The sequence below is a fragment of the Trachypithecus francoisi genome, unplaced genomic scaffold (assembly GCF_009764315.1).
Source record: "Trachypithecus francoisi isolate TF-2019V2 unplaced genomic scaffold, Tfra_2.0 Lachesis_group0, whole genome shotgun sequence".
Taxonomy (NCBI): domain Eukaryota; kingdom Metazoa; phylum Chordata; class Mammalia; order Primates; family Cercopithecidae; genus Trachypithecus; species Trachypithecus francoisi.
The window spans coordinates 173514934-173542386 of NW_022681453.1; the positions used below are offsets into that span (position 1 = coordinate 173514934).

A 27453-nucleotide genomic window follows, 5' to 3' on the forward strand; every position below is an offset into this window, starting at 1 on the left:
CCTACATTCAAGGCCTGAGTGGAGTGAGACAGCACTTCAGAAGTAGAAAGCAATCAGAAGCCTTACAGAAGTTGATGGACTCAAGTGGTAGACAAGGAGAATTAATAAAAACTAGGCCTGTCAATAGTAGTTTACTTCTGTGTAATGAGAGCACAAGCAGAGATGTCTGTGTTGATGTCTGAGTTGGCAGAAAGACTCACAGAAAGCAGTAGGACACAGTGGAAGCTAGAGCCCTCTTTATGATTTTGAGGGAAATATATATCATTTCCCTCCATTCTAGTCATAGGTGCAAAAAGAGAAAGTTGAAAAGAATCTTAAGGATAACCAACCTTCCCTACTACACCTGATTTTCTTCAGGCCCCACAGAAGGGCATCAGGAGAGCAAGATTAACATAATCCCATGTCTCCTGACCAATGAGGCTTTATTCCAGGGCTGTTCCTGCAGCATTTTAGTGTTCCTAAATGCTGCTAAGGAGAAGATCCTGGTCTCCTCTGTTTGCAGAATGAAAGCCCAGATTGGTTATTAGCTACTCCCTCTAGGTATATTGAAGAACTATTCTTGTACCCTCTGTGATACCCATGATGTCTGATGTGCTAATGAGTACAATACGCTTGCAGAGAGTGATGTTTCCCAGAAAGTATATTGATGATACAGAGAAACTGGAAATCTTCTATGTTGCTCATGTCAGTATAAAATGATATAACCATTTTGGAAAAAAAAGTATTGCAGTTTCTTATAAAATTAAATATACATTTAGTCTATGGCATTGCTGTTTGCTGTTCAAAAAAAAAAAAAAAAAAAAAAACCTTGTACAAGAAGGTACGTGTTTTAACACCCCAAAATGGGAAATAGCCCGTGTGTCCATCAAAAGGATAATGCATAAACAAACTGCAGCCTACCTGTATAATGAAACTTAGCAAAAGCATGGATGAATCTCTATAATATTTTGCTGAGTGGAAGAAACATAACGCAAACACCACATATTCAATTATTCCATTTGTATGAAGTTTTTGTGAATTTTCACAGGTATAACTAATTTATGAAAAATAGTGAATACTGCAAATGTTAACAGTTGTCATGGGTGTTCACTGTAAAACTTTTTTCAACTTTTATGTATTTAAAAAAATTTTATAATAAAGCCTTGGGGGTATGAATTATTTGCAAAAATGGTACCTTAGTGGCAACAAATTACTTTAGGATCTTATCCTTGCCATATGCAAACAAATCTAAATGTAAGAGCTAAAATTATAAAAGTTTTAGAAAAAAAATTCATGACCTTAGGTTAAGAAGTTTTAGATACGACATGAAAAGCATGATTCATAGAGGAAAAAAATGATAAACTGACTAAACTTAAAAAATGTATGTCAAAATACATTAAGTAAAAAAGACAGATTACATACTATAAGAAAATATTTTCAAATAGCATGTTTGATGAACTCGTATCCAGAATAAACCAAGCACAGCTCAGTGATAGACAACCTAATTAAGTATGGACAAAAGATTTGAATAGTCACTTCATCAAAGAATATAAAGACATAAAAACATGCCCAATGTGATTAGTCTTGAGACAGAGTCTTGCCTTTGTCACCCAGACTAGAGTACAATGGTGCGATCTCGGCTCTCTACAACCTCCGCCTCCTGGGTTCCAGAAATCCTGCCTCAGTCTCCTGAGTAGCTGGGACTACAGGTGTGTGCCATGCCTGGCTAATTTTTCAATTTTTACTAGAGACGGGGTTTCACCATGTTGGCCAGGCTGGTCTTGAAATCCTGACCTCGGGTGATCTGACTCCTAAAGTGCTGGGCTTACAGGCGTGAGCCACCGTGCACCACCGTGCACCACCGTGCCCAGCCCATGTCATTAGTCTTTAGGGAAAACCACGGTCTACTTTACACCCACTAGAATGATTATAACAAAAAGATGGAGTCAGTATTGGTGAAGATGTGGGGAATCTGGAACCCTCATACATTGCTGACGGAAATGCAAAGTGGTACAGCTTCTTTAGGAAACAGTTTGTCAGTTTTCTGAAATGTTAAATATAACATTACCATTGCAACCCAGCAAGTCCACACCTAGCATGCTATGCAAAAGAAAGGAAAACATATATCCACACAAAGGCCTCAACGTGAATGTTCAGAATAGCATCGTTCTTAGTAGTTAAAAAATGAAAACAATCCAAATGTTTATCAGCTGGTGAATGACTCAACAAAAGATGGTACATCCATACAATGGAATATTATTCAGCAATGCAAATGAACACATTACTAATACATGCTGGTTGAACTAGAACCTGATTTGGTTGAACTTCAAAAACATTTTCTAACTGAAAGAGACCAGATAACATTTTCTAACTGAAAGAGACCAGATATCAAAAGACCTTATATTGTAATCTTTATTTCTATGAAATACCTAGAAAATGCACATCTGTAGAGACAAAGTAGGTATGAGTTGCCTGGGAGAGAACAGGAATGAACTGCAAAAGAGAAAGTGGTGTCTTTTTGGGGTGATGGAGATATTTTAAAAGCCCATTCTGGTGATGGTTGCATAATTTTGTAAATTTACTGAAAATCATTAAATTATACACTTCTGACAGGTGAATGTTATGGTATGTTAATAACATCTCAAAGCTGTTAAAAATATTGTGTAAAACTTAGACTAGGGCTGGGCACGCTGGCTCACATCTGTAATCCCAGCACTATGAGAGGCTGAGGTGGGTGGATTGCCTGAACCTCACGAGTTCAAGACCATCCTGGCCAACAGGCCAACATGGTGAAACCCTGTCTCTACTAAAACTATAAAAATTAGCCAGGTGTGGTGGTGGGCGCCTGTAATCCCAGCTACTCGGGAGGCTGAGGCAGGAGAATCGCTTGAACCCAGGATGCAGAGGTTGCAGTGAGCCAGATTGTGCCATTGCATTCCAGCCTGGACGACAGAGCGAGAGTCTCAAAAAATAAAAAATACAAAATAAAAAAATAAAACAGACTGATGGAACTCAAAATTGTAGAGTTTTGTGGGTAAGAGAACTGAATTTGGTACAGTGTGATCTCCTTCATCCTTACTGTGTGACTTCTGGAAATTAGCCTCTCAGTGATTTATTTTACTCCTCTATGAAATGGCAATAAGAATATGTCCCTCATAGTAATTTTAAGAAAATTGCAGGAGATAAACAGTACGTATCACACAATTAACACATTGAGAGCTTAATAAATGTCAACTCCTACTACTATGATAATGATGTAGAGGCATTGACCATAATATTTCACTACTTTTTGGATCAAAAGTTCTTAACCTTCGATGACTGTCCTTGTTCCCAAGATTTGGTATTGAGTTGTGTTAAGTTTAGCCTAAAGTTGCCTCCTTTACATATGTGAAGTTCAGCCTAAAAATTTCTTCATACAAAGTGAACCATAACCGAAATGGAGGTGTGAACAGACTGTAATCTACCCTTCTGCCAATCATGGAGTTTTGGCTAATCAAAGACGGCCAACTGTTCAAACTCTGTTCAAATAAGGCGAACACCAAGCTGTAACCAATCCGGCTGTTTCTGTACCTCACTTCCATTTACTGTACGTCTAAAAGGACCTAGAACAGTGTGCTTTTCTAATTCCTTATCTGACTTCTAATTTTACTGTTCATGGTGCCTTTAATTCCTTCTCATCAGACTTTTCGAAGTGCTGTCTCTAGCCGTTTCCTCTTTCTGCTCATTTACAGCTTCCAGGGTGCTGCTGAACTCTGAACAGTCTTGATAGAATTGGGTACAAAAGTCCAAAATGACAAAACGAAGATCTGTGATCTCTGCCTACAAATTAAAATATGTGGGTTTTAACATGTTCATTTTGTAATAACTTTGTTGGGCACTGCTTATTGAGTTAAATTTCTCTTTGAGAGGTTGGGAGGATGCTAGTCATACAAACCAAAGAGAATGAATTTAAGATTATTTAAAAATAAAAAACAATTGCATTAGTTTTCAATAACACTGACAATGTGAACTAGCTGTTAGCCAAGTGTTTTCTTGAAGAGGTCCTGCTGGGACTACTTTTAATTTGGCAGTTAGCACCATTTGCATACAAATAATGTGTTGAAGTCCTTAAAAACAGTCCACCTCTATCCCCAATTAGGGCCAATTTCCAATGCAAATCTTGTTAATCCTTCTAAATTGTAGAACAAATATTTCCTTAATATATAATGAAAAGTTGGTATTGCAACCCGCTCAGAGAGGATAATCTCAGATTTAAAATGAGAAAACTTCAAGAAATCTAAATATTGTATTAAAAATGGTAGTCTTTCCCATACCCATTTCATCTCCAATTTTCCAGATCTCCCTTAAGCATTGTAGCTTCAGCTGTTAATTTTGTAAGGTTGTGGAAGTTAGGTTAAAACTGGGAATTTAAATAATCTACTTTCATTGTCTCATTTTCCAGATAAAGAACCAAGAGAGGATGGTATGGCCTTGTCCACGGTCAGAACACTTGGCAGCTGCCCTAGACTAGAACTCTTCTCTCCTGACTCTCAATTTTGTTTTCCATCTACTATACTGCATTGAGTTCCATTTCTGGTTATGCCACCGTGGCTTCCATTCTGTCCTCAGTTCTACAAGTTTTTAAACTCCTCGAAAGAGGCAACTTTCTGTCTGTGGTTCAGCTTTTATCAGTCATTAGTCTCTCTCACCTTTGTCAATCAACTTTGAATTGGATGCTGCATTTATAGAATATTCTCAAGACCCAGAGTGAGACAGTCCTATATAATTGATATGATTGGAGTGTCAAATTGAAGTCCTTTTGCTCCTAATTGGCTCTCTTAAGGTTTCTATGGCATCACTTCCCCTCATACTGGCCAATAGTTCCACTATTATATAGTCATGTCTTTAGGTCAAGGCTTACTGGTGCAGAGGCCTACAAAACCCAAGCAGGTCAAGGTGGCACCTGTCTGTTCTATAGACAATGATTACTAATCTCTTAACTAGTATATGCTGGAAGAGAATTCTGAATTTTTTTTTTTTTAACACTAATACAAGCAGTTTGAATATAGCCCATGAGACTATCAGTTCCTGACTCCTTCTTTAAATTCATTCATTACCACACTCCAGATGTACACATTGAGATCCTACTGTATGTTCAGCACTGTGCTACATACTTTTATTCTATAGCTGAAAAAATTGATTTTATCCCAGTGTAATGAACTTCTCTGTATCACTCTGTTCCTTAAAGCTAGAGTGACTAGAAGAAAGCACTACATGCTTCTGTTTTCTTCCACTATCACAGAAAATCTGCCCTGCCCCAAACTCTGGAGCACATTTTTGTCTTTAATTATACAAAAATGAAGCAATCCTGTGATAAGCTTTTAGGTGACCTTGCACCAACACAGCCCACCACAGGTCCTTCTACCACGTGCCTGGTGTTTACCAATGAGCTTCTTGCCTCGCTCTTCACATCAACCTTTGTTCTTTTCCATTTCTTATCTCAGCACCCAATCAGCAAGGAGGTCCCCAGTCATCTACTCATAACTCTCTTCCTGCATAGTCTAGCCCAGACCTCAGCATCTCCCCAGAGAGCTATACTAGTCCTCATCTTCAGCAATGCCCTCTACTCAGACTAAATTTATCTGGACCTAGACTAAAATGTCAAATAGGAAAGATATAATTTTGTGTAGAATAGTCTCTGCAGTTAGCAATCCAATGCAGCAGTAATTAGACCATGCAGAATCCTAAGAAATTACACATTTCATATACCCTGATTCTAGGATTAAGCAATTCATGATTTGCTGACTTGAAGTTTACAGACTGATGCAGGCTTACCTGCCCAACATTATTTCATCCCTCATAGATCTCAGCAGACAATACTGTCCTAGGGCCAAGGATGCAGTAGAGTTTCTAGGTCTGCATGCTAGACCCTTGGGGCTAAGACAAGTTTATTTTGCTAAGATGTCATTTCTCCATGTGTAAAATATAGCACTATCTTATATAGGAAAGTATTTTATGAATGCATTTCTAGTATCAAGTGTTAACATAGGCTCTAGCATTCAACCCTGGTTCAAATCCTGGTTCTGTCACTGCCACCTGTATAAACCTGTGAAATGGAGGTAAAAATGGTTGAATGAAGTAATATTTATAAAATGTGAAGTACAATTCCTGGCACATAGAACTGCATGTTGGAGAAAAAGATGCTGATGATGGAGATTTTAGGTTTTTGCCTCTGCATTCTTTATCTTCAGGGAAGAGAAAATAATGAAAGCTAATGTGTATCAAGCAATTAGACTTTTCCAGGTATTGTGCTGAATTCATATCAAGTCATTTAATCCTCACAGCAGTCCTGGGTCATAGGTATTTATAGGAGGTGTTTATTGTCCCCATTTTAGAGATGAGGAAACTGAGTTTGACAAAAGTATCCTGTCAAAAGTCGCACACAGCTTGAAAGAGCTGGTATATACAAACAAGGAATCTGCCTCGAAATCAATACACTTAACCTCTATGCTGCCTCATGGTGGTAGAAAGAAGAGAAGTGTAGAAGACGGATCAGCCCAAAGGCTGATCAAGGGAAAGGAAGGCTAGGGTAGGCAATTTACAAATTTGAGTTTAAAATACAGAGCCTTGCAATTCATAATAGAAAGACTTAGTGTTCATTGCTACTGCTGGCTGCTTCCAACCCTGCCAAACATGTCTCACTGAGAAAAGGAGTTGGGGGAGGGCGTCTCAGGGTTGTAGACCCTTAGAGTCTTCATGGTCAAGTTAGCTGGGGATAATAAAATCTTAGGGACAGCTAGAGAAGACGATATTTATTAGAAAAGTAATTTAGTAATTATGAATCAAAAAGCTTAACTGACAAAGAGACTGTATTTTTTCTTTCTTCTTGGATTCCTTATTTGTATCCTGCCAACTTCCCTAATGATGACTTGCAGCAGGTTACAACAAAGGACACACAAACAATAGACATGTTCAGACAAGGGTGAAAGGTCAAGAGACTGGGTATTTGAGCTATCCATTTAGCACATTATTTTTCCAGCTGGGAAATCTACTGCAAAACTGAACCAAGATCAGAAAGGTGCTTCATAAATACATAGGTTAATTCTAGCAATATATTTGAAGTGCTTAGATAGCAAACCTCTCTGTATTTCACTATAATGGCCCAGCTTAATTTGTCATCTTTCTTCCCTCTTAAAGCATTGCTGAGACTTTATGTTACTCATTGTGAATTAATTTGGGATTTGGCATAATAACATTAATCATGCTAAAAGAATTCATTTGACAGTAATGCAGTATAATTAGTGATGTACTAAATCCATTGAGATCTACCAATAATTATAGAATCGTTATTTTAAAACCTTATATAGGCACTCTTTTTTCTTTTTCTTTTTTTTTTTCTTTTCTATTTTGAGTCTTCAACATGTAGAGGCAAAGCTCTAGCTCTGACAATTTGCTTTTTGAGATATTGGGCAAAGGTAACAAGAATAAACCTCAGTGGACTTAGCACTAACCATAGAAACCCTTTGCTTAGGGCAAGGTATAAGAATTACTTTAAAGAGAACTGTTTAATCCTGAAGACAGCTGGCTGAATCACGTGGAATTATTAGGAAGGCTTGTGAACATAAACCGGCCTGAGCAAACCCAGAGTTTAGTAGCTTATGAAGGTTAAGGACTGGTAGAGCATGAAGAAATAACTAGAAATTCCTGTTCCTAGATTGTGGTGAATGTTTAATCTTCTTTAAAAGTACTAATAGTGAATTTGGAGTGGGAGGAAGTGAAGAGGATGGTTTCTGTGGCTGTAGATTTTTAGATATTTCAACAGAATGAAATCATACAAATTAACAGGTAAAATAATATCATTTTACATAATTAAATCTGTGATCTATTAAGGTTGCATGGCTTGTTGAAGTATGCAATCTGGTGACCCAGCCAGGTCTAGATTCCAAAAGTCTGCACTCCAAAAACCATAGCCTTCTAGTCATAAACTATTTTTTTTTTCATACCAGAGGCATCCCAGAAATAAACTCTCTATTTTTGCAGGAGTTTGGAATTGGCTCTTCTTAACAGGAATTCCTAGAAAGAAGTAAGCCTTCAATTTTGTAAGGTATCTTTTGCATCTAAAATGGTAATAACCATGTACCATCTTTGATAAAATAGTCATTCAAATGAATTTCTATATTCTTTAGCTCAGCTGAAGAATTGTGATTGAAAAAATCCTTGGACTCTAGAACAGGACAGTCAAATAGGATTTTCTGTGATACCGGAGATATTTCATACCTGTGCTGTCCAAGATAACTTTCTGTGACAAAGAAAATGTTTATATCTGTGCTCCTCAGTATGGTAGCCAGTAGCTAGATATGGCTGCTTGAGTACTGGAAATATGGATAATGTGAGATGAAGTAAAATTTTCATTTAATTTTTTCTTTTAACTAACTTTAAAGAGACAAATATGGCTAATAGATATCATATTGGACAGCATAGCTCTGAATATTTTTACTCAGTATAGAAAGCTACATCACAGTTGTGTCATATGTTATACTATTGATGTCAATGAGGTTATGCTATTGCCTTTGAATATGACTGAATGTTTTAGTCTCAATCCTGTATTTTGGGAGGAGTATAGCATTGTACTTTCCAGGGCGTGATCAGTAGGGTCTGAGCTCAAAACCTAGCTCTACCGTGTGTGGACTCAGGCAAGTATCTTAACCTCTTGTGGGGTAATACCCCTTACCCTTATGGGGGTGCTATAAAGAGTATAGATGAGTAAAGGAATTAATAGATGTGAATTGCTGAAGATGATGCCTGGCACATAGAAGATGGTAAATTCATGGTAGTTGACCACTATAGGCAACGCAAGCTTGTATCGCCTATTCCTGGGCTGACCACCACCACTGTTCCCTGCCCCTTCACCCATATTCTTTGGCACAAATGAGCACCTAGTAACAAAAGGGCAATCTTGGCATTCTCATTTTTCTTTTTCCCAGCCCTCTCATATGCATTAACCAGTGAAATGAAACAAAAACGATATCCCCACAACTTCACACCCTACTTGGCATACTCAAGGTACTCAAATATTTACTAAAGGAAAGAAGATGTCATTTTCCCTTTTTAAATGTACTATTAATTGCAAAATACTAGTGATCACGTAAAAATCCAGAAAATATGACAAACTCCATTATTCACAGTTAGGTTTACAGATTGTTGATATTTTGCCATTTTGTTGTAGATATGTCCTTGAAAAGAAATCTCAGGCCTGGCACGGTGACTCAAGCCTATAATCCCAGCACTTTGGGAGGCTGAATATGGAGGGCTGCTTGAGCTCAGGAATTTGAGACCAGCCTGGGAAACATGGCAAAACCCTGTATCTACAATAAATACAAAATTTAGCTGGACATGGTGGTGCATGTCGGTGGTCTCAGCCGCTCTAGATGCTGAGGTGGGAGGAATTCTTGATCCCAGATCGAGGGAGGCTGCAGTGAGCTGAGAGCTCAGTATTGCACTCTGGCCTAGGTGACAGAGCCAGATCCTGTCTTTTTTTAAAAAAAAAAAAAAAAAAAAAAAAAACTTCTCATGGCATATGGTTTTGCAACCCTCTCTACTCTTTTTGAAATGCAGCAAGCTATTAATAGAGATCTCTGTCTTAGTATTTTCAGGTTCAAAACTTTCAATAGCTTACTCTTGCCTACAAAATACCTTTCATGTGAAAACAGAGCATTCGTTATTCTACAATCTCATTCCAATTTTCTCAACCTTTCCATTTGTGGGCTTGTCTCTTAACTAGCTTGTATTTACCAACATGTAAGTTATTTTGGTTTTATAGTGACTTATCCTTTGAAGTTGATGTCTACTATCTCTAGGAACACACACAGTCCTGTCTGTAACAGAAGCACACAGTAGGTGATCTGAGAATACTTCCTTGCAAAGTGAATTTATTGTTGGTAACTCACAAGCCTTTGGCATTTATAGAAAATATGGTCTTTGTCACATTTTTAAAATTTCAGTTTCTTAATGTGCTTTGATTTACAGGACCCTAATATTGAGTTTTGTTTGACCAAAGAGAATGAGGCAAAGCAGTAGGATGCTTAGTAGCAATAAGACACTTAATTTACATTAAACGTTAGGGAAGAAGAAGTTAATAGTAAGGTTGAGACAGATTGCAGTGGAGAGTGTGTAAAATTGAAGCCTACTTTTAAAAGTATAGGGTACCATGTGAATATCAAAGTATTGTTCCAGAGGAACTAATTTATTCTCTACAACTTGCTAAATTATGTGGTGCTTTAAATACAAATGGCAACAGTTTTGCCATCAAGTATAGGTTCAATTGAAGAGAGATTGTTGACTTGCAAATATATCTGAGTTGAGAAGTGGAACTATTGTCTATCGATAGTGCTAAAATATCACCTGAAACGTAGTCAAATCACCAGGACTTGATGACTTATGATATAGCTGTTAAGCAAAAAGGATGAGTTGGTGATGCTTCAAGGTGTTTGAGGATAATTGAGAAGCTGGGGGTGGCAAGGAGAAAGATGGAAGTTGAGAGCTACTTGCAGTAAGAACGAGGAGTTTGATTTGAGGTATATCACAATGGAGATGACACCTGGACAGGCATAAATAAAGGTATAGCATGCCCTTACAAATCAGAGCTTCTGGGTACTATATTCTAGGCTGCTAGAAGAACAAACTATATTGTTCAAATAGTTATATATATATTTATACTATATATATAGTTATAATATATATAATTATACTATAGTATGGTTATAATAAATTCCCCAAATGAGGTTTAATATATATACTCCCATTAAGTTATTCACAAAACAAATGTGCTCATCTTAAGAAATTAAGTGAAAAGTCTAGTTTGAGAGTTTTCTTGTCATACCTCAGCTGAACTTCCAAATGAGAGTCATTAGGGCTGATTTCATTAATTTAAAGTACACGTAAGACTCTCAAAGATGGAGAAGAATGGGTTCCTGTCATCTCTGCCTAGTTAGTACCCCAGCATGGCAGCTTGATCCAGTAATGTTGTTACTTTAACCTCACACATTCTCAAATTATACTTCTTTTTTTGTGCAGAACCATTTTTGTCCTTATAGTGCCAAATATTTCATCCAGTATCTTTGTTATCCAGTAAAACTTAGATTTGCATTATAAAATTAGAAAAAAGTAAAACCTGAAGATTTCCATGCCACAGTTTAACTATCATTAAATGTATTTATCTTTATATAGGAATGTCTTAATTTGTTCTGAGTTCCTTAGTTCTGAATCCCAGAGTAAGTTTGTATTCCATTGTTTCTAAAAGCATAATTTTTTAAAAAGCTACAAATAAGGAATTTGTATTTTATAAGGCAATCCTGTAACTCATGTGGTTTCTGCACAGCAATGAAATGCAGTTACCAAGATTTTTGTCTTTGGTTAGGGATGTATTGAGATTGAAAGCTCTATGTGACATCTGCTTAATTATCAGCCCTTAAAAATTCAGGTATCTTCAATAGTTCAGGTAAGAGTTGAAGTGTATGACTACAGCCCCAGAAACACGCAAAGAAGCCTGTGGCTTTTAAAGTTTGTGTAGCCAAGAACTATTCATACCCTCAACACATACTAAGAAACACTGTTACCCATAATTGATCGGTGTATTATCACATAGACTCACCAGTCTATTTTTTCCCTCAATATGCTAATCTTGTTAAAGTGTATCTTTTAAAGTAGAATCACTGATGCTGATTTTGGCATGCTTTCAAATGAGTTGGTGTGAGTAGGTGCTAGAAATTTTTCATGTTTTCAGTATACACTAATGCCAGCTGGCAGAGGGTAAGAGAATTTACTGTGCTCTGCTGCAAAAGTGACAAACACGTGTCAAAGGATTACTTTGTTTCCTGTAATGCAGATGTATTCCCAAACCAAATCCCTACCATCTTTGCACAATGAGATTGCTTTATTGTTGGATCTAATAGGAAAGGAGACACCCAAGGGGTTATAAATATTTTTGAACATAGCATTTCAAGTCAAAGTTAACGTTTTCTGAGAGTAGAAAATCAATTCACAAAAGCACAATTCACATGGTAGAATTTTGAGGTCTAAGTGGGTTTATGCCATTGTAAGTCGGTAGGTATAAAGTCAATGTTAATTGTAGGTGTTTCTGTTGCTTATGCAGTATCATAAATGAAGGGGTTAATTCACCCCTTATAGAAGTATCTCTGGTCTTGGTGGACTGGATTTCAAAGATCACATGCCTTTTGTACCAAAAGTGTGATCCATCTATTATGTACCAAAATTGTAATTCATACTTACAATAAAATATAACCCATTCTGTAAGTAAGACACCATGCTTTAACTTTCAGTGCACCATCAAACCAAGATGGAGAGACGTAGGTGCAGCAAATGAACTCTACCTCCTGAAATGTGTTGCACTTGAAGGAATCTTTTGTTTTAATAGATTGCTTTTCTTAGCTAAATGATGGATTATTCCTTCTTGTTCTGTAATCTTAATTATTTTTTAATTTAGACTCGACTTCTGAAAGTTCTTTTTTATGGTTGTGTTTTTTCAGCTTTAGGCTTCTCAGCAAAAAGTGCTATTTCATTGTCTGCTTATGCTTTCCAGAGTCTTTTACAGTAGCCAAGTAAGGCCTGTATGTCCCTCCACAGACAGATACTTGGGGATAATTCACTTTCTCAGCTCCCAAATCCTCACTTAGATTCTCTCCAATGATAAGACAATTTTTCTTCCACTTAGAGGTTCTCTTGTTTCTTAGATTATATGTAGTGATTGTAAATAATATGGCTTAACAAAGCATCCTTATTTCATATTAGTAATTCCTAGAAATGGGGTTGCTTTGAAGAAAGCAATTATGTACTTAGATACACGAAACCTTGAAACAGAAAAGAAAGAGAATATTTTCACTCAGAGATGATCACCATTAGCATTTTGATCATGTTTTCTCCTAGTGTTTATTGCATACATTGAAATGTCTATTGTGTTTTAAAAAGGAGCTTTAGAAAAGATACCATGTAAAAGTAATGAGATAATGATATGAATAGTTTTCCTACTATTATCCTGCCAAATTTTTAATATCATTTGAAAATAATATATTTAATTAGTAAACAAATGTATAAAGGGAACGTATTTTCAAATATTTCAAGAGGAAACAGAACAACAGGTTACTAATGGAGCCTCCTAGGAGATGAACCCAGGTACTAGCCTTACTTAATATTTTACTAAATGATTTAGAAGTTAGACTGCATAGTGAAATCTCTGCGTTTGCACATTACACTAGCTGTTCTTATGGATAAATTATAGGAAGATCTAACCGTGCTCTGAGAGTAAGCAGAAAAGTGACCTATGATATTCAATAAAAATGCATTTTAAGGGGAAAAATGTTCTGAGCTGTAGTTTATAATATGGTTTTGGAAATATCACTTATGAAAGAGCAAAGAGTGGTTTTATTCTACCTAAAAATGTTTTTTAGCAAAAAAGCCACCATAGACTGGTCATTATTCATTCATTCTACAAATAATTGGCGAGTCCCCTTACATGATTATAAACGCCATACTAGATTCTGAAGATTTAGGGTACAAAAGAAGCAATAGTAATTTGTGGCTCATTTCTAAAAGCTGCTAAATTCTTATTCCTCTCTACTTTTTATCTGGTCTCTGAGATCTGCCCGCTAGCACTTCTAGAGGGAGCAGAGCTTCCCAGCTGTTGTCAATGTGGCCTGGCTGTAATGCCTGGGCAGTACTGCTACATAAGCTGCTGTTTTGAGTTGACTCCTTTAAAAAAATTCTTAACCATGATAAAGAACTTAGTAATTATGAAAAGTAATTCTTAACAATTCCAAAGAATAATGTGTATCTTGTTTTACCTATTTTAATGCTGTTCTTAAGAGTTTTTTCTCGTTTCTGATTGTTAAATGATTTGGTACAGAATATGATAGCTCAGTAAGTTATAAGTCTGGATATTTTATATTTTAAAGGGCTATTGACAATATCCTGCAACTTCTTTTGATGTGAAATATATTAATTTGAATGGAAAAATAATAGGGGGATTTTTTTATTGGTCATACTGCCTAAGAACATTCTAACACACAAAGTAGAAACAGGTCTATTAAAACAGAATTAATGACAACAAGAAATATAAAGGAAAATTAACACAACAGCTGTCTGAATTTAGGCAGAATGTAGAGAGCTCTCCTTTGAGGGCTGCTTTTGCGGAGTCTTATTCTTTTATGATTCTGAATGAAAGGGAAGTGGATTAGAGGTGGGATGCATCCAGCGGCGTAAGCTTTACCACCATTAACTGCATTTGTGAGTGCTGCTAGAACTGCAAAATATGGTTATACCTAGCATCATAAAATTCTTAACAATATTCCCCAAACCAAAGTAACTTCAATTCACAATCATGAGATAAAACCAATGAAAGCCATTCAATAGGGCCTTGAATCTTGCTTTGTTGTAAATTCCATTATAGCAGGTGCTTCCTTATCTCTCCTTCAATGTTTTATCCCCAATGCCTGACACATAAGAGGAATTCTACTAATATTAAATACATGCTTATCTATCAGACATTTAAATAGTGTCTACTATGTGCCCAACACGTTTCCAAATGCTTTTCAAACATTACTTAATCCTTATAGCAATAATGTAAGATATGCACCCTAATAAAAACGAGGAGCTCTGGTCAGGCATGGTGGCTTGTGCCTGTAATCCCAGCATTTTGGGAGGCCAAGACAAAAGGATTGCCTGAGGCCAGGAGTTAGAGACCAGACTGGGCAACATAGTGAGACACTGTCTCCACAAAATTTTATTTTAAAAATTAGCCAGGTGTGGTGGTGCCCATTTGCAGTTAGCTATTATTGTGCCATTGCACTCCACACTAGGTGACAGAGTGAGATTCTGTCTCTGAAAAAAGAAAAGAGGAAATTTAAACACTAAGAAGTTAAGTGATTTGTTCAAGGTCACACAACTGTTAAGTAGAGAAGCTGCAATTCAAACCCAGACAGTCTGGCTTTACAGTCTATACTTTTAAGTACTCTGCTATGCCTCGTTGAACTGCATATATTCTAGGGAGAGCCATTGGTTCATATTATTAGTGTCTCCAGTCTCCATGCATATATTTTTAAAATGTTTTAAGTGTAAGTGTAGTTTTTAAGCAATTATTTCTCTCTGCTGCCTGAAAATTTCCTATTCCTCCAACTACACGAGGCAAAGCTTATACTTCTTGGCATGTCACTTAAGGTTTTTCCTATTTGGCCCTATTTCCTACCTTATTTCTCTGTACTTCTATAGCTAGCGTACAAGATGCATAAAATACCTCAATGCTCTCAATAGGCTGTTCTGTACGTCAGTGCTCTTTACTTCCGTTTGCCCAACCCCATTTTTATCATGACCAAGTTCTGTAGATTCATCAAGACCAGATTAAATGTCACCTGGTAAAGTCTACAGAGAATTATCTAATTTGTATATATAATGTAGAGTATAGCAAAGTGTCTGGTACAACAGACTGATAGGTACAATCACAAAACTTTGCACTGAACAACTCCTGTAGACCTCACAATGTGTCTTTGCAAGCACCTGTGCACATGTGTTCATACCTGTTTATGGCATCCCATAGTCTGTGATATAAATGGTGTCACTTAGACGTGATCAGTGCCACTGCCATAGCAATACAGGGCAGACTTGCTAGCAAATAGTAGGGGCTCAACAAGGTTTTGTAGAATGAGAGTTAGGTAGTTACTTGTGTTCACAAGGCCAGAGAGTGTCAAGTGTGACACTGCTTCTGTTAGTTGCTTGGTGAGTAGTGACTATGCAGCCAGTTTCCAGACTTGTTCCTAAACTTACATCTCCTTCCACAAAACTTGATTTGATAGAAAAATAGAGGTGATTCCAACTGAATGCCAAATGCCATCTTTGGATACCTTTGATTTCCATGACAAATAGAAACTCCCAACTTCGGGAGCCTGCTTGGAAGAAAAAGTGTTTTGATTTGTTTACCTGGTCAAAGTACCATATGCTCTAACGAGAAAGCAGTGATGGGCTTCAAAGTTTGGCCCTTTCACTCAGGATGCTTGGAGGCATGTCCTTGATCTATAGGGCAAGCAGAGAAAAAGGAGAGGAAGCAGTAACTCCTAGAAGTGTCTTGAAGTCACCATCCTAAAACTGGACTGGGGCCCTCTCCTGCTTTTAGCTCCTCCGCACCAGAATAGGGGATCTGGGAAAATCTGGCACTATGATATGAATAGTGTCCCTTAGACTTAGATTTTTGCAACAGCTCTCGTTTGTGTAGGGACATCTACTGCTAGAGTTGTTTACATTGCTAATACTTTTTAAATCATTTTCGTTGGCATTGAAATAATATTCAATAGCAACTCTAAAGTGCTCATTAGTGTACTCTACATATGCGTATGCATTTTTACACACATACCTATGACTATATATTGAATATTTCTGTTGTAATTTTACAGTAAGCTCGAAGTCTTCTATACGTTTATCATGGTTAAGTGGTTCTGACTTACCTAATTTGATATTTTTAGAATTAGAAAAAAATGAGGGCCAATAGCATTGCTTTCAACAAGTTATTCAGAGAGGACTGTTAATAGAGGTTTTGATATGTGGCCAGGAAAATAGTATTTATTAATTAAGCAAGAAACATTCCGTGGGATTATATCCTAATTGTTATTTTTGTTGAGAAAACTACCACACTTACAGAATTCATGGAGGTGCTAATCTCTGTTCTATTATCTTTCTTTTCCTGCTCAGAAAGTAATTAATGATTATGGAAGAGAGAAAACCCATACAATTTATTTATGAATAAAATAGCCTTAAATGAGAAAACTGGTGGATTCATTTAAGTGGGCAGAAGAAATTTATCTTCTTTCAGAAAATGTAAATAAAATGTAACCCAGATTTGTGACATTTCAACGTATAGCTGTATTTTCATAAATAAGGGAAAAATGATTTTCTCAGGAGAAAACATAATTCAGCAGAAAAAATAAGTTGTTTATTTCCCTGTAATATGAATCCTTTTTTAAAAAAGCAATAAAAATATGCAAATCCTATAAACACATTCCTTCAAATAACTCTGCATCTTTTTAGTCTCTGAAATGAGAATCGTTGATTTTCAATTTGAGAAAAAAACCCAGTAACTATATTTCACTATACATTTTTTTACAGAGCTTCATGAAAATACTTGAAAAATGAATTTATTAGGAAACATATCTGATGTCTTCTACACTGTTTCTAAGCCAATTAAAAAATTTCCATAAGTGCAGTTTTTGCACCCTGACAAGAAATGTTTCAAGAAGTCAGTTCAAATAAAATTGTGTTTTCAAACTCGTTAGGTTTGTTAGGTTCTTTGTGTGTGTGTGTGTGTGTGTGTGTGTGTGTGTGTGTGTTTTGAGACGGAGTCTCGCTCTGTCGCCGGGCTGGAGTGCAGTGGCCGGATCTCAGCTCACTGCAAGCTCCGCCTCCCGGATTCCCACCATTCTCCTGCCTCAGCCTCCCGAGTAGCCGGGACTACAGGCGCCCGCCACCTCGCCCGGCTAGTTTTTTGTATTTTTTAGTAGAGACGGGGTTTCACCATGTTAGCCAGGATGGTCTCGATCTCCTGACCTCGTGATCCGCCCGTCTCGGCCTCCCAAAGTGCTGGGATTACAGGCTTGAGCCACCGCGCCCAGCCGGTTTGTTAGGTTCTTTAGTGAGTCTTGGCCTTCAGAGTTTTGCTTTTGCAGCTCTGACCTCTTCCAGCCAGGAGAGGCAGTAAGGGCTGATGGGTAGAGCCAATGAGGACTCTATGCCTAAGACATACACTCACAGCTGCATTCTTCAAGAGCAGAAATTATTACAGCACTTGGAGAAAGAAACAAACGTTCTAGGAGGCCAGCGGCCTTTATAAAATGGCCACTTGAACAATTTGTAAAGCAATTTACTTGAAAAATAAGATATCAATAAATAGACTTTTTGTGATCACTTTTCCCATAATCTTTTTATCTTTGTTTTGTAGTGTGTAAGATGTAATGTTAAAATAAGGAGGGATTGAACAAAGTATTAAACAAAAAAATTGTTAGAAGTTCAAGTACACATACTAATAGAAATGCATTTGTATTTCTCTGTATATTCCAAAAAGGTAATCAACTGTATGCATTCTAGTAAGAGAATAAAAAGACTGTTTTTAATATCCTTGGAATCCTTATCGAACAATGTTTTGTTTTGTTCTGTTAAGCAGACTTCCCGCAGCTTCTCCATGAAGTTCCCTTTTAAGAGCGTGATGATAAATAACAGCTTTTCCAATTGTTATTTTGCCAAAAGGTATTGTCTGCGGTTTTGTGTTCATCATGACTTGTGAAGTTCAGCTGTGTCTTTGGTACCAGCTAGCCAGAGGAGGGAACCGGCCAACACGTTTCATTGTGGCTCTTCCTAGAATGAAAACTCAAATGCCGTGCTTTTCCAGTTGTTAGTCTGAAAACTTCTTACCTACCATTCTGCTGAGGGGTTGGAAGAGTTACCGGCACATCTCAGGCTGAATCAGTATAGCCCAGAATATTCTGGCAGGTTTTTCTGGTAAGAATAGCTCTTTTTCATGTAGTGTTTGGATGACTTTGAAGATTTAAATTACTTTTGTCTTTCTTAGTTAGATATTTGCTGAGGGATCATACCATACATACACTATGAATTTCTTTTATGAAACTGAATTTGGTCTTGATCTAGAAATTATATAAGAATAAGCCCCAAATCTCATCTCTGTTGATAGAAACGTCTGTCCTTTTGTAGTTTTATGCATGAAACTGATAATTTCACATTGGTTATACTGTAGCTATATTTAGTTTTAGTAAAAGTTTTGGTTGTTTTCATATTCAAAGTATGAATATTTTTCTTCCTATAAATCAATTTTAATGTCTAAGAAGAAAATGTTTGGCCATATTCCTATATTGTTATGACCAAATGCCATTTTATTTCCAAGGTTTTTATTGAGAAATTCCCTGCACTGGAAAAAGTTTTTGAGTGAGCTATTATAAAGCATAAAATGAATTTAAAGCCTATGAATGACGACTATGATTTATCAAGCAGCAAAAAGCAAATTGGTACATTTAAAAGTTAATGGTATTTTGGAGTACCAAATTACCATGGGGATGTGACAGAAATAGTTTGCAATTCCAAAAAGCACCCTAAAGACTCGAAGTGTTTAACGAACCCTATCATGTGGTACTATAATGTTGGTTTACATCCCTTTTGGACTATGATTGCATTAACGTATGTTTTCCAGGGGTGGATATTTTTGAAAGGTGGCTGTTTATTAACGTTTTGTCATTTTCTTCATAAAGCTCAGTAATGCGCTGTAGCTGGCTGATTTAATCCATAAGGCACTTTCATACTCTGTTGCAGGTTTTAAACAGAAGTCAAATTGCTTTGTTACATTTAGGTATAGAACAAAGGCATTATGTCATCCTACATGTGTATATTAATATATCCCACTGAGCTCAAGTCGTTAAAAAAAGAAAACAGTACTTAATTTATTTCCTTCCCTGGTATATGACCTCCAAAGGCAAACAGAAATCTTTAAAACACACACACACCCACACTCTCAGACACACTACAGCATTTTATGAAAACCTGAAAAATCTATCCTATTTCAGCTCTGTTACTTTGTGTCTGAGCCTTCTTTTGTATTGCTTCAACCCTTGCTCATACAGTAGTCTGTTACGATTTCACAGCAGAAGTGGGCTTAATTTTAAAAATCTGTTGTGTTAATGCTCTGAAATATTCACACCCCTAATCTATAGGCAAATATTGGAAAACTAGTTTTATGCTGATTTTTCACAATCCCTAGGACGTAGAATGCACTGCCATATGTTAGAGGAAGACGACTTATGATGGGAAATTGGTGGAGTGTTTTCAAGTAGGCCTGGCAGGATGAGAAAATCTTGTTAAAATTCAAAAATTGGATTGTTTGTTTTCACTTGCCTGTGTGATTACTCTAATATGGCATAATCGTAACTGAATTGCAACAACATGGCAGTCTGTTGGCTTATTTTTATTGCAGGCCTGTTGGCAGAGAGCTCTGTCCAATTGTTTATTGTTTCTGCTCATGTTTAATCTTCTCTCATTTTAACCACCAATAAATTGGCACAGAGTAGGTGAATTTTGTTTCATGATATGTTAGGAAAATGTATAAATTGAAAACTTAATTTGAGGGGATCTGGATGTCTTCTGGAACTTTACCGTTTGAAAATAGTGTAGTTGCTGAGGATCCAAAACATACCTTTTTAGGAAAGCCTCTTAGGTTTCCAGAATTATATTCTAGAGACACTCTTTGAAATGTGTTTTATGATTAGAAATTGTATCACCCCGTCCAAGGTCCATGTTTGTATAGAGTATGGAATGGGTGCAAATACTTCATAGATAGCATCATAATTTGGAGATGTGTGATGGTGATGGAACACAGAAATATTCCTGAGATTCTATTTTACAAATTAACATATTGAGTAGAAGAGTTTTCTAAATTTTACCTGTTAGGGTCTCAGATCACACAATAAAATAAAAATATCCCAAGACTATAATCTGTATATCTTCCCATGATGCTCGACCTCAGATAATCTGTTTAAAAGTCACAGAATAGTATAGAGGATTGAAATCCAGAAAGGCATTTTTCATATTAGCTTAACCAAGAGTCTTAACCGAGGCAGCTAACAATCAGCTCAAATGACTAATTTGATTTTCTACTTCTCTTCCTTAATCAGAATTCTGATAGAGGGATTAATTAGCAATAAAGCAACATGAGAAAGAGGGAAAGAAAATGAGGGCATAGATAATCCACAAACTATATATAATCATCTCCGCATAATCAAAAGTTAACTGTCATTAACATGACATTTGCTTTTAAAGCCAGGCAGAAAATTATGATTTTTGGCACTAACCTAATCTTTAATTATAGCACAGTACCATTCTTCCTTGTGTTAGTTCAGAGAGCTATAAATTATATTAGTCTAGGGCTTTTGTGTCATTTCCTTTCCTTTTCCATGATTTATATAGTCAGAATAGTGACCTATAATTAAGTGTACTTGAGAATGGTCTCCGGTTAATTAAATGCTGTGGAGTGTGTATGGTGTGCTTTGCCAAAATTCCGAAGGAAAAGGCCATTCCTGGGTTAAATATCTATGAGGAGCCTGGATAAGTCTTCAGTGCCAGTCATATATGACTGTTGAAGCTGTCATGAGAAATAAAAATGAAACTTTCTTGACTATTGTCTGTAGAAGAATATAACATTCATCTTTTTGTGTAATTTAAGAATATCACTTCAAAAAGTGTCTCATATAAGGCATGTCCTAGTTTCTAATAACTGGTAAAGCAGATTTATTATATGGAAACGAAAATTAAAGTCGTGTCTTCCTTCTCTTTATTTTTGCTCTTTTATCTTTTCCTGTAACACATCTCCATTCTCTGCCAGAAACTAGTTGCCACTCAATTTGGTTCAGTGTATGCTAGAGAATTCGCTTCTATGTGCAGTGCAGTATGCTGGAGAGGGGCTATCAACACACCCAATTCTCTTCCATGAAGAGTCTTACCCTGGTGCCAAAACCTACCCTGATTCCAGAGATAAGTTGAGACTGTCCTACTTTATCTTACTTTTCATCCTTACTACCCTTTCCCAGCAACGCTTCCCCACCCACATGTACATATGTGCCAGATGACATAAAACTCCTTTCCATTCCAGATCCCAAGGCAAATCCTAGAGCCTGGACCAACTGAAAGGGAAGGCAGGAAGCAAACAAGCAAGCAGTAGGGTGCGGTATGGGAAAGGCCCTCATTTTTCTGTGGTTTGGCTTAACAAAGGAAACTTTAGAACCGTTCAGGGAGACAGCATCAAAACATTTATTCAGGCAATTGCTCCTCACTGTTGGGGTATCCTTATACAGCAGAGGACACACACTGGCAGGTGGGTGGAGCGAGTTGGGCCCACAGATATTGTTTGACATGCAAAATTTTTTTTTTTTAATAAAAAATGGGACAACACTTTAAAAATTAAGAGATTTTAATCCCAAATCTAGATTTTTTGTTTCTTTTGAAAAATCCAGAAGAGGGCCAACAGGGTGTCTGTGTTCTCTGAGTTAAATCTGAGGAGGCTACACATGACAAGGGTGACTGTATTTACTGATGACTCACTTGATTCAGTACATTTCTTCCTGGTCTCTGTATGGATTGGAATGTGTACCCCCTGTGCATACACATGCACACACACTCTTAATGATTTGCATGGTGGTGGTGGTGGTGATTGTTTGAGGGAGGGATGGAGAGCTTGAGAGGTGATTAACGTTAACCTTGGCTGGGCCAATGTTAAGATGAAAGAAGGGAGTGTATGGTAAGGTAGCCTTCCAGGTGTTAAGTCGAACCATATGAAGTTGACACTTTTAGGTCAAAATCAATTGAACACTGGCAATTTTATATCTACAGTCTATTTCCCCCCACTTAAAATATACACAACATAAAAATAGTTAAAATGGTAAATTTTAAATGAACAATTAAGTGGCATAAAGCACATTCACAATGTTGAACAACTATCACCACTATCCATTTCTAAAACTTTTCTATCATCCCAAACAGAAACTGTGTACCCATTAAGTGAATTTACCTTCTGCCCGCCCTCAGTCCCTGGTAATGTTCATACTATTCTTTGTCTCCATAAATTAGCCTATTCTAGGTATCTCACATAAGTAGAATCATACAATATTTGTCCTTGTGTATCTGGCTTATTTCACTTAGCATAATGTTTTCGAGGTTTATCAATGTTGTAGCATGTATCAAAGTTTTATTCCTTTTTAAGGCTGAATAATATGCCATTTTTCACATTTATCACATTTTGTTCATTTATCTGTTAATGAGGATTTTGTTGTTGTTGTTTCTTTGTTTTTTTAGACAGTCTCTCACTCTGTTGCCCAACCTAGAGTGCATTGACGTGGTGTCAGCTCACTGCAACCTCCACCTCCCAGGTTCAAGTGATTCCCCTATCTCAGCCTCCTGAGTAGCTGGGATTACAGGCGTGCACCACCACATCTGTCTAATTTTTTGTATTTTTAGTAGAGATGGGGTTTCATTGTGTTGCCAGGCTGGCCTCGAATTTCTGACCTCAAGTGATCTGAATGGGCGTTTAATTTGTTTCCACATTTTGTGAACAATGCTTAAGTGAACTTTCATGTACAGCGTCTGTTTGAGTCCCTCCTTTCAATTCTTTTGAGCATATCCCTAGAAATGGAATGCTGGATCATGTGTTAATTCTATGTTTAACCTTTTGAGGAACTGTCAAATTGTTTCATATTTTATAGAGGTGACAAATGCAAGCTGCATTATATAGTCTTTTTAAATCCAGGTACAGTACTATAGTACTTCTCTTTTATATCACAATAAAGCCAGGCTCTTCTTTTATTTTGCCATAGAAAATATTTGTTGGGTCAGAAAAAGGCAAACTCTTTTTAAATATTCTAGTCAAAATGAGTTTCACTGGGGTCAAACTTAGATCAACACCATGGTTTTCTTTTTTCAAGCTCATATATAGCACATTTTGGTTTCAGATGAACTGTTCTGGTGATGAATTTTTGCATTTTAATTCCTCTATGAAAACCATCATGCTGATGAGCATGTTCTTTGTAAAGCTAACAATTACACTCCTCTGGGCTTCCATTGTTCTAATACTGGAAGTTAATTTGTTAGTACCCTACAATGCATTCTATATTAAAAGTGCCTTTATGTAATCATACATAAACATGTGTGTTGTGGCCATGAATAATATACATAACACTGAGGAGAAAGTTCTCAATACAGTCTATATATACAAATAACATGTTGTACCATACATCTCCTTATAAGCAAACGTCACTCATTTTAGATAAATTTTGTGATTCCAATCAAAACAATGTTCTCACTCATTTAAGCACTCTTTAATGTTATTATGTAAATGAGCTCTGGGGATGACTGTGCTAGAGTTAACGTAAGCTCTGAAACCCTTCACTATTTATTTCAGTAGAAAAGAAATGTCATTGTTGGCGGTAATCTAGACACGTCTCCTTTAAATGGTGGCGGTGGTCTGTGTCTGCAATCAAAGGTGTGGCACGTCGTTTCATCTTTTCATAGTACAAAAGGAGTTTCATTTAACAATTTCATACTGAATAGTTCTTTCTATTCACCCATGGAAATAATGGGAGCAGCTCAGTGGGTGGGAATTTCTTCATGGGCTCAAAAAGACTCAGGACTAAGATACAGGTCTGTGATGCTGGCGACGTAGAGAGGAGATTCAATGTGGAAAGGGAGGAACGATGTCTTTTGTTTAAAGACCTAAATTAATTTCATTTCCTCTTTATACAACAAGAGAAGGGGATAGGAAGGATTTCATACCATTTTAGTTTTAAAAATAGTCATTCAAGTGAACTGCCTGGCTAAGCAACAACTCAAATTTCCTCTCCATCCAATTCCTTTCCTATGTTTTTTCCTTGTCTTGCATCTCTATGGCAATACTCCCCAGGGCACCCTCCTTTAGCTGGACCAAATTGAGTTCCTGTCCATGTGTGTTCTTAGAATAACCAGCCAATCTAACTTACCACATGCTGACGGAAAGGCATGGACCATAGACTACCATTCTGCTGCTTGGCAGTGACAAGAAGTGGGGAAAGCATAGGCTCTGGAGTCACAAGGCTCAGGGATTGAGGTCGGCTTCAGTCCCTTACTGACGTTGTCAACTTAGGCAAGTCAGTTAAGTTTTTGAAGTAGTAAGCTTTTCCATCTTATATGTTCTTTGTGAAAAATATAGGAATTTAGGGAGAAAATGAGAGCTGGAACCAGGGAGAGATGGTCAGTGAGGTAAATTCATCCCAGATAATTCTTAAGGAACTTTTAAGAATAGGGCCAACCAACATTAAATTTTGAATCATTTAACATCCTATGTTGAACTAGAACTCCCTTTCCATTACTATTAACTTGTATGAGGAAATTATTATTGTTATTGCTGATACTTTAATTTAGAATGGGGATGAGGTAAAGGAAAGGAGTTCGACTTTTGAACTAATGGAGACTGCAGAAAGGAATAGAAGGATGGAGGGTGGATAGCGAAATTCATCAGAATCAGAAAACTAAATAAAGTGATTATCAGGGAAATGGGGCCTTCCTTAGCATTCTTGGAGATATTGGACTATGCGTTGACAATTTTTATTATGTCTAAAGGATATTTTCAAAAAGCATAATTCTTTCTTAAATATTTTAATGTAAAAATATGAGACAATCTGAATAAAAGGCAGTCCTTTTTTTTTTTTTTTTTTTTTTTTTTTTTGAGACAGTCTCACTTCTTTACCCAGGCTGGAGTGCAATGGCACAATCTGGGCTCACTGCAACCTCCACCTCCCTGGTTCAAGTGATTCTCCTGCCTCCGCCTCCTGAGTACCCTGGGATTATAGGCACTTGCCGGCATGCCCGGCTAATTTTTGTATTTTTAGTAGACAGGGTTTCTAAATGTTCAACCATGTTGGCCAGGTTGGTCTCGAACTCCTGACCTGTGATCCGCCCACCTCGGCCTCCCAAAGTGCTGGGATTACAGGCATGAGCCACTGTGCCCGGCCAAAAGACAGTCTTTTAAACAGAATAAAATAGCTTTATGAAAGATTCACTACGTTATCTTTATCTTTGCCTCATTTTTCTCTGGACTGTAGAACACTTCATTCACTAACATTTTAGAATACTGAATCCAGATTCCACTCCTCATAAAGCTAAGGATACCAGTATCTATAGGAAGTAGCTTGCCCAGTTTACACAGTTGGGAGGCCAAAAACTTAAGTATAAACTTAATCTTTTCAATTTGCAGTTCTCTTCTCACCTCATCAGATTTTCTCATGAGAAAGTGTTGCTAATCAGGATCCCGGGCTGAAACATGTATTTTTCCCCCAGAGTGGGGAAGAAATTTCCGCAGCACAGAAATGATTTGGCCATATTGATGTGAAAGCTTTCTTAGATAATTTTTGGTCCGATGGCCTCATTTCACAGATGTTTTCATTTAAGTGTAGAAGAGTTAAGTGACTTGTTCAAGGTCACACAGCTATTGTGTGGTAAAACTGGGATTGAAACCAGGTTTCATGGTTCCCGGTTCAGCTAAACATTCACTCATTTTAACACCTCCTGTATGCTGTCACTGCATTAGGTGCTGGGATATTAAAAAAACCAAAATAGTTCTGTAACTATGCTCATAATTGTTAGAATTGGGAGGATGGCATCATCTAGAAAGCAATAATGATAAAAGTATCAAATCTTAAATTTGAAATGGGCCTTAGGGTTTATTTACTCTAATTCATATGTAGGGAAACGAGGCCCTCATCTGAAGAGGGGGCTTGGGATGAACACAGATTTGAGTAATGTTGGTGTTGACAGTTAACAAGATCTGATAGTTGACTAACCATGAAGGTTTAAAGATAGAGAAATCAAAGATATATAGAGAATGAAGAACTTGAATACAGAATGATAAGCATGGACCTAGGAGTTCTGTGCCGTTACTACCTAAGTGACCTTAGTCAAATCATGTAACCTCAGTTCATTCATCTTTGTAGTCGAGATCATTTCAATTCTGAGGGGTTTTTGAGTATCAAATGGTATTATGCTTGTTAAATACACACTTTGTTGCCTGGCACATAGTAAGTACTCAGTAAAGATTACTGTCAAGAGCATTAGTGGCATTGATAGAGGAAAAAAAGTGAAGTATGTTGGTTTAGGGGAGTTCTTTCTCTCTCAACTTATGGATTCAATATCTGAATCCGTAAGATTTCACAAAATCATCTAGAACCTGGCTCCATCATTTAGCTATTTTTCTTTTATCTTCCTGTTACCTCATGTTAAAAATTATTAATAAAAATGTAAGAGAAGGTAGATTTGGGCTATCAAAAGTTTTGGAAAGGTCAATATTTGGAATAAGAATTAAATGAAAAATCCGTGGGAAGACCAGCTAGTACAATCCAAAGAAAGAGTGACCACTGTGAATTCTATGGCATATAGTCCATGAACTCCTAGTGGGTGACACCAAGACAGTTTCTTGACTTAGATTCCTAAATCGGACTACGTATGGGAGAATTTTGTTGGGGTAATCTCAATTGTTAGTACTATTTTGTAAAATACTTCTGAGTTTAAGGGGAGAAATAGTAACCAAAAGCATCACATAAAACAAACTTCTATTTCCTTTTATTGCACTTGGTGAAGGTTATTAAGAATGTAATTCTTTCTGCTTGCAATGTGATTAGCAGCCAAACCTTTTGGGGGTAAATTTCCATTGCTATGCTCTTGTTATCGTAAATGGAATTTGCATGCCTAATTCTCTTCCCTCCATATTGAATCCATACCCCTTTAGGTCTAACGGCATGCTAAAAATGATTCCAAATCTCCAATGTTGATTGTGGGACATATGTTAGCACTAATTATATAAATGAGACTTGGTGGAAATGTGACATGCTAAGCATTCCGAGCTTAAGGAATTATCTAAATGAATTC

The 27453-nt window shown here is 36.9% G+C and overlaps 1 protein-coding gene across 1 annotated transcript in view; it reads left to right on the forward strand.

The window, feature by feature from the left end:
• The window catches only part of RARB (retinoic acid receptor beta), a 775222-nt gene that overhangs the window by 89472 nt on the left and 658297 nt on the right, over positions 1-27453 (forward strand). The gene's annotated exons all lie outside the window — the stretch shown is intronic.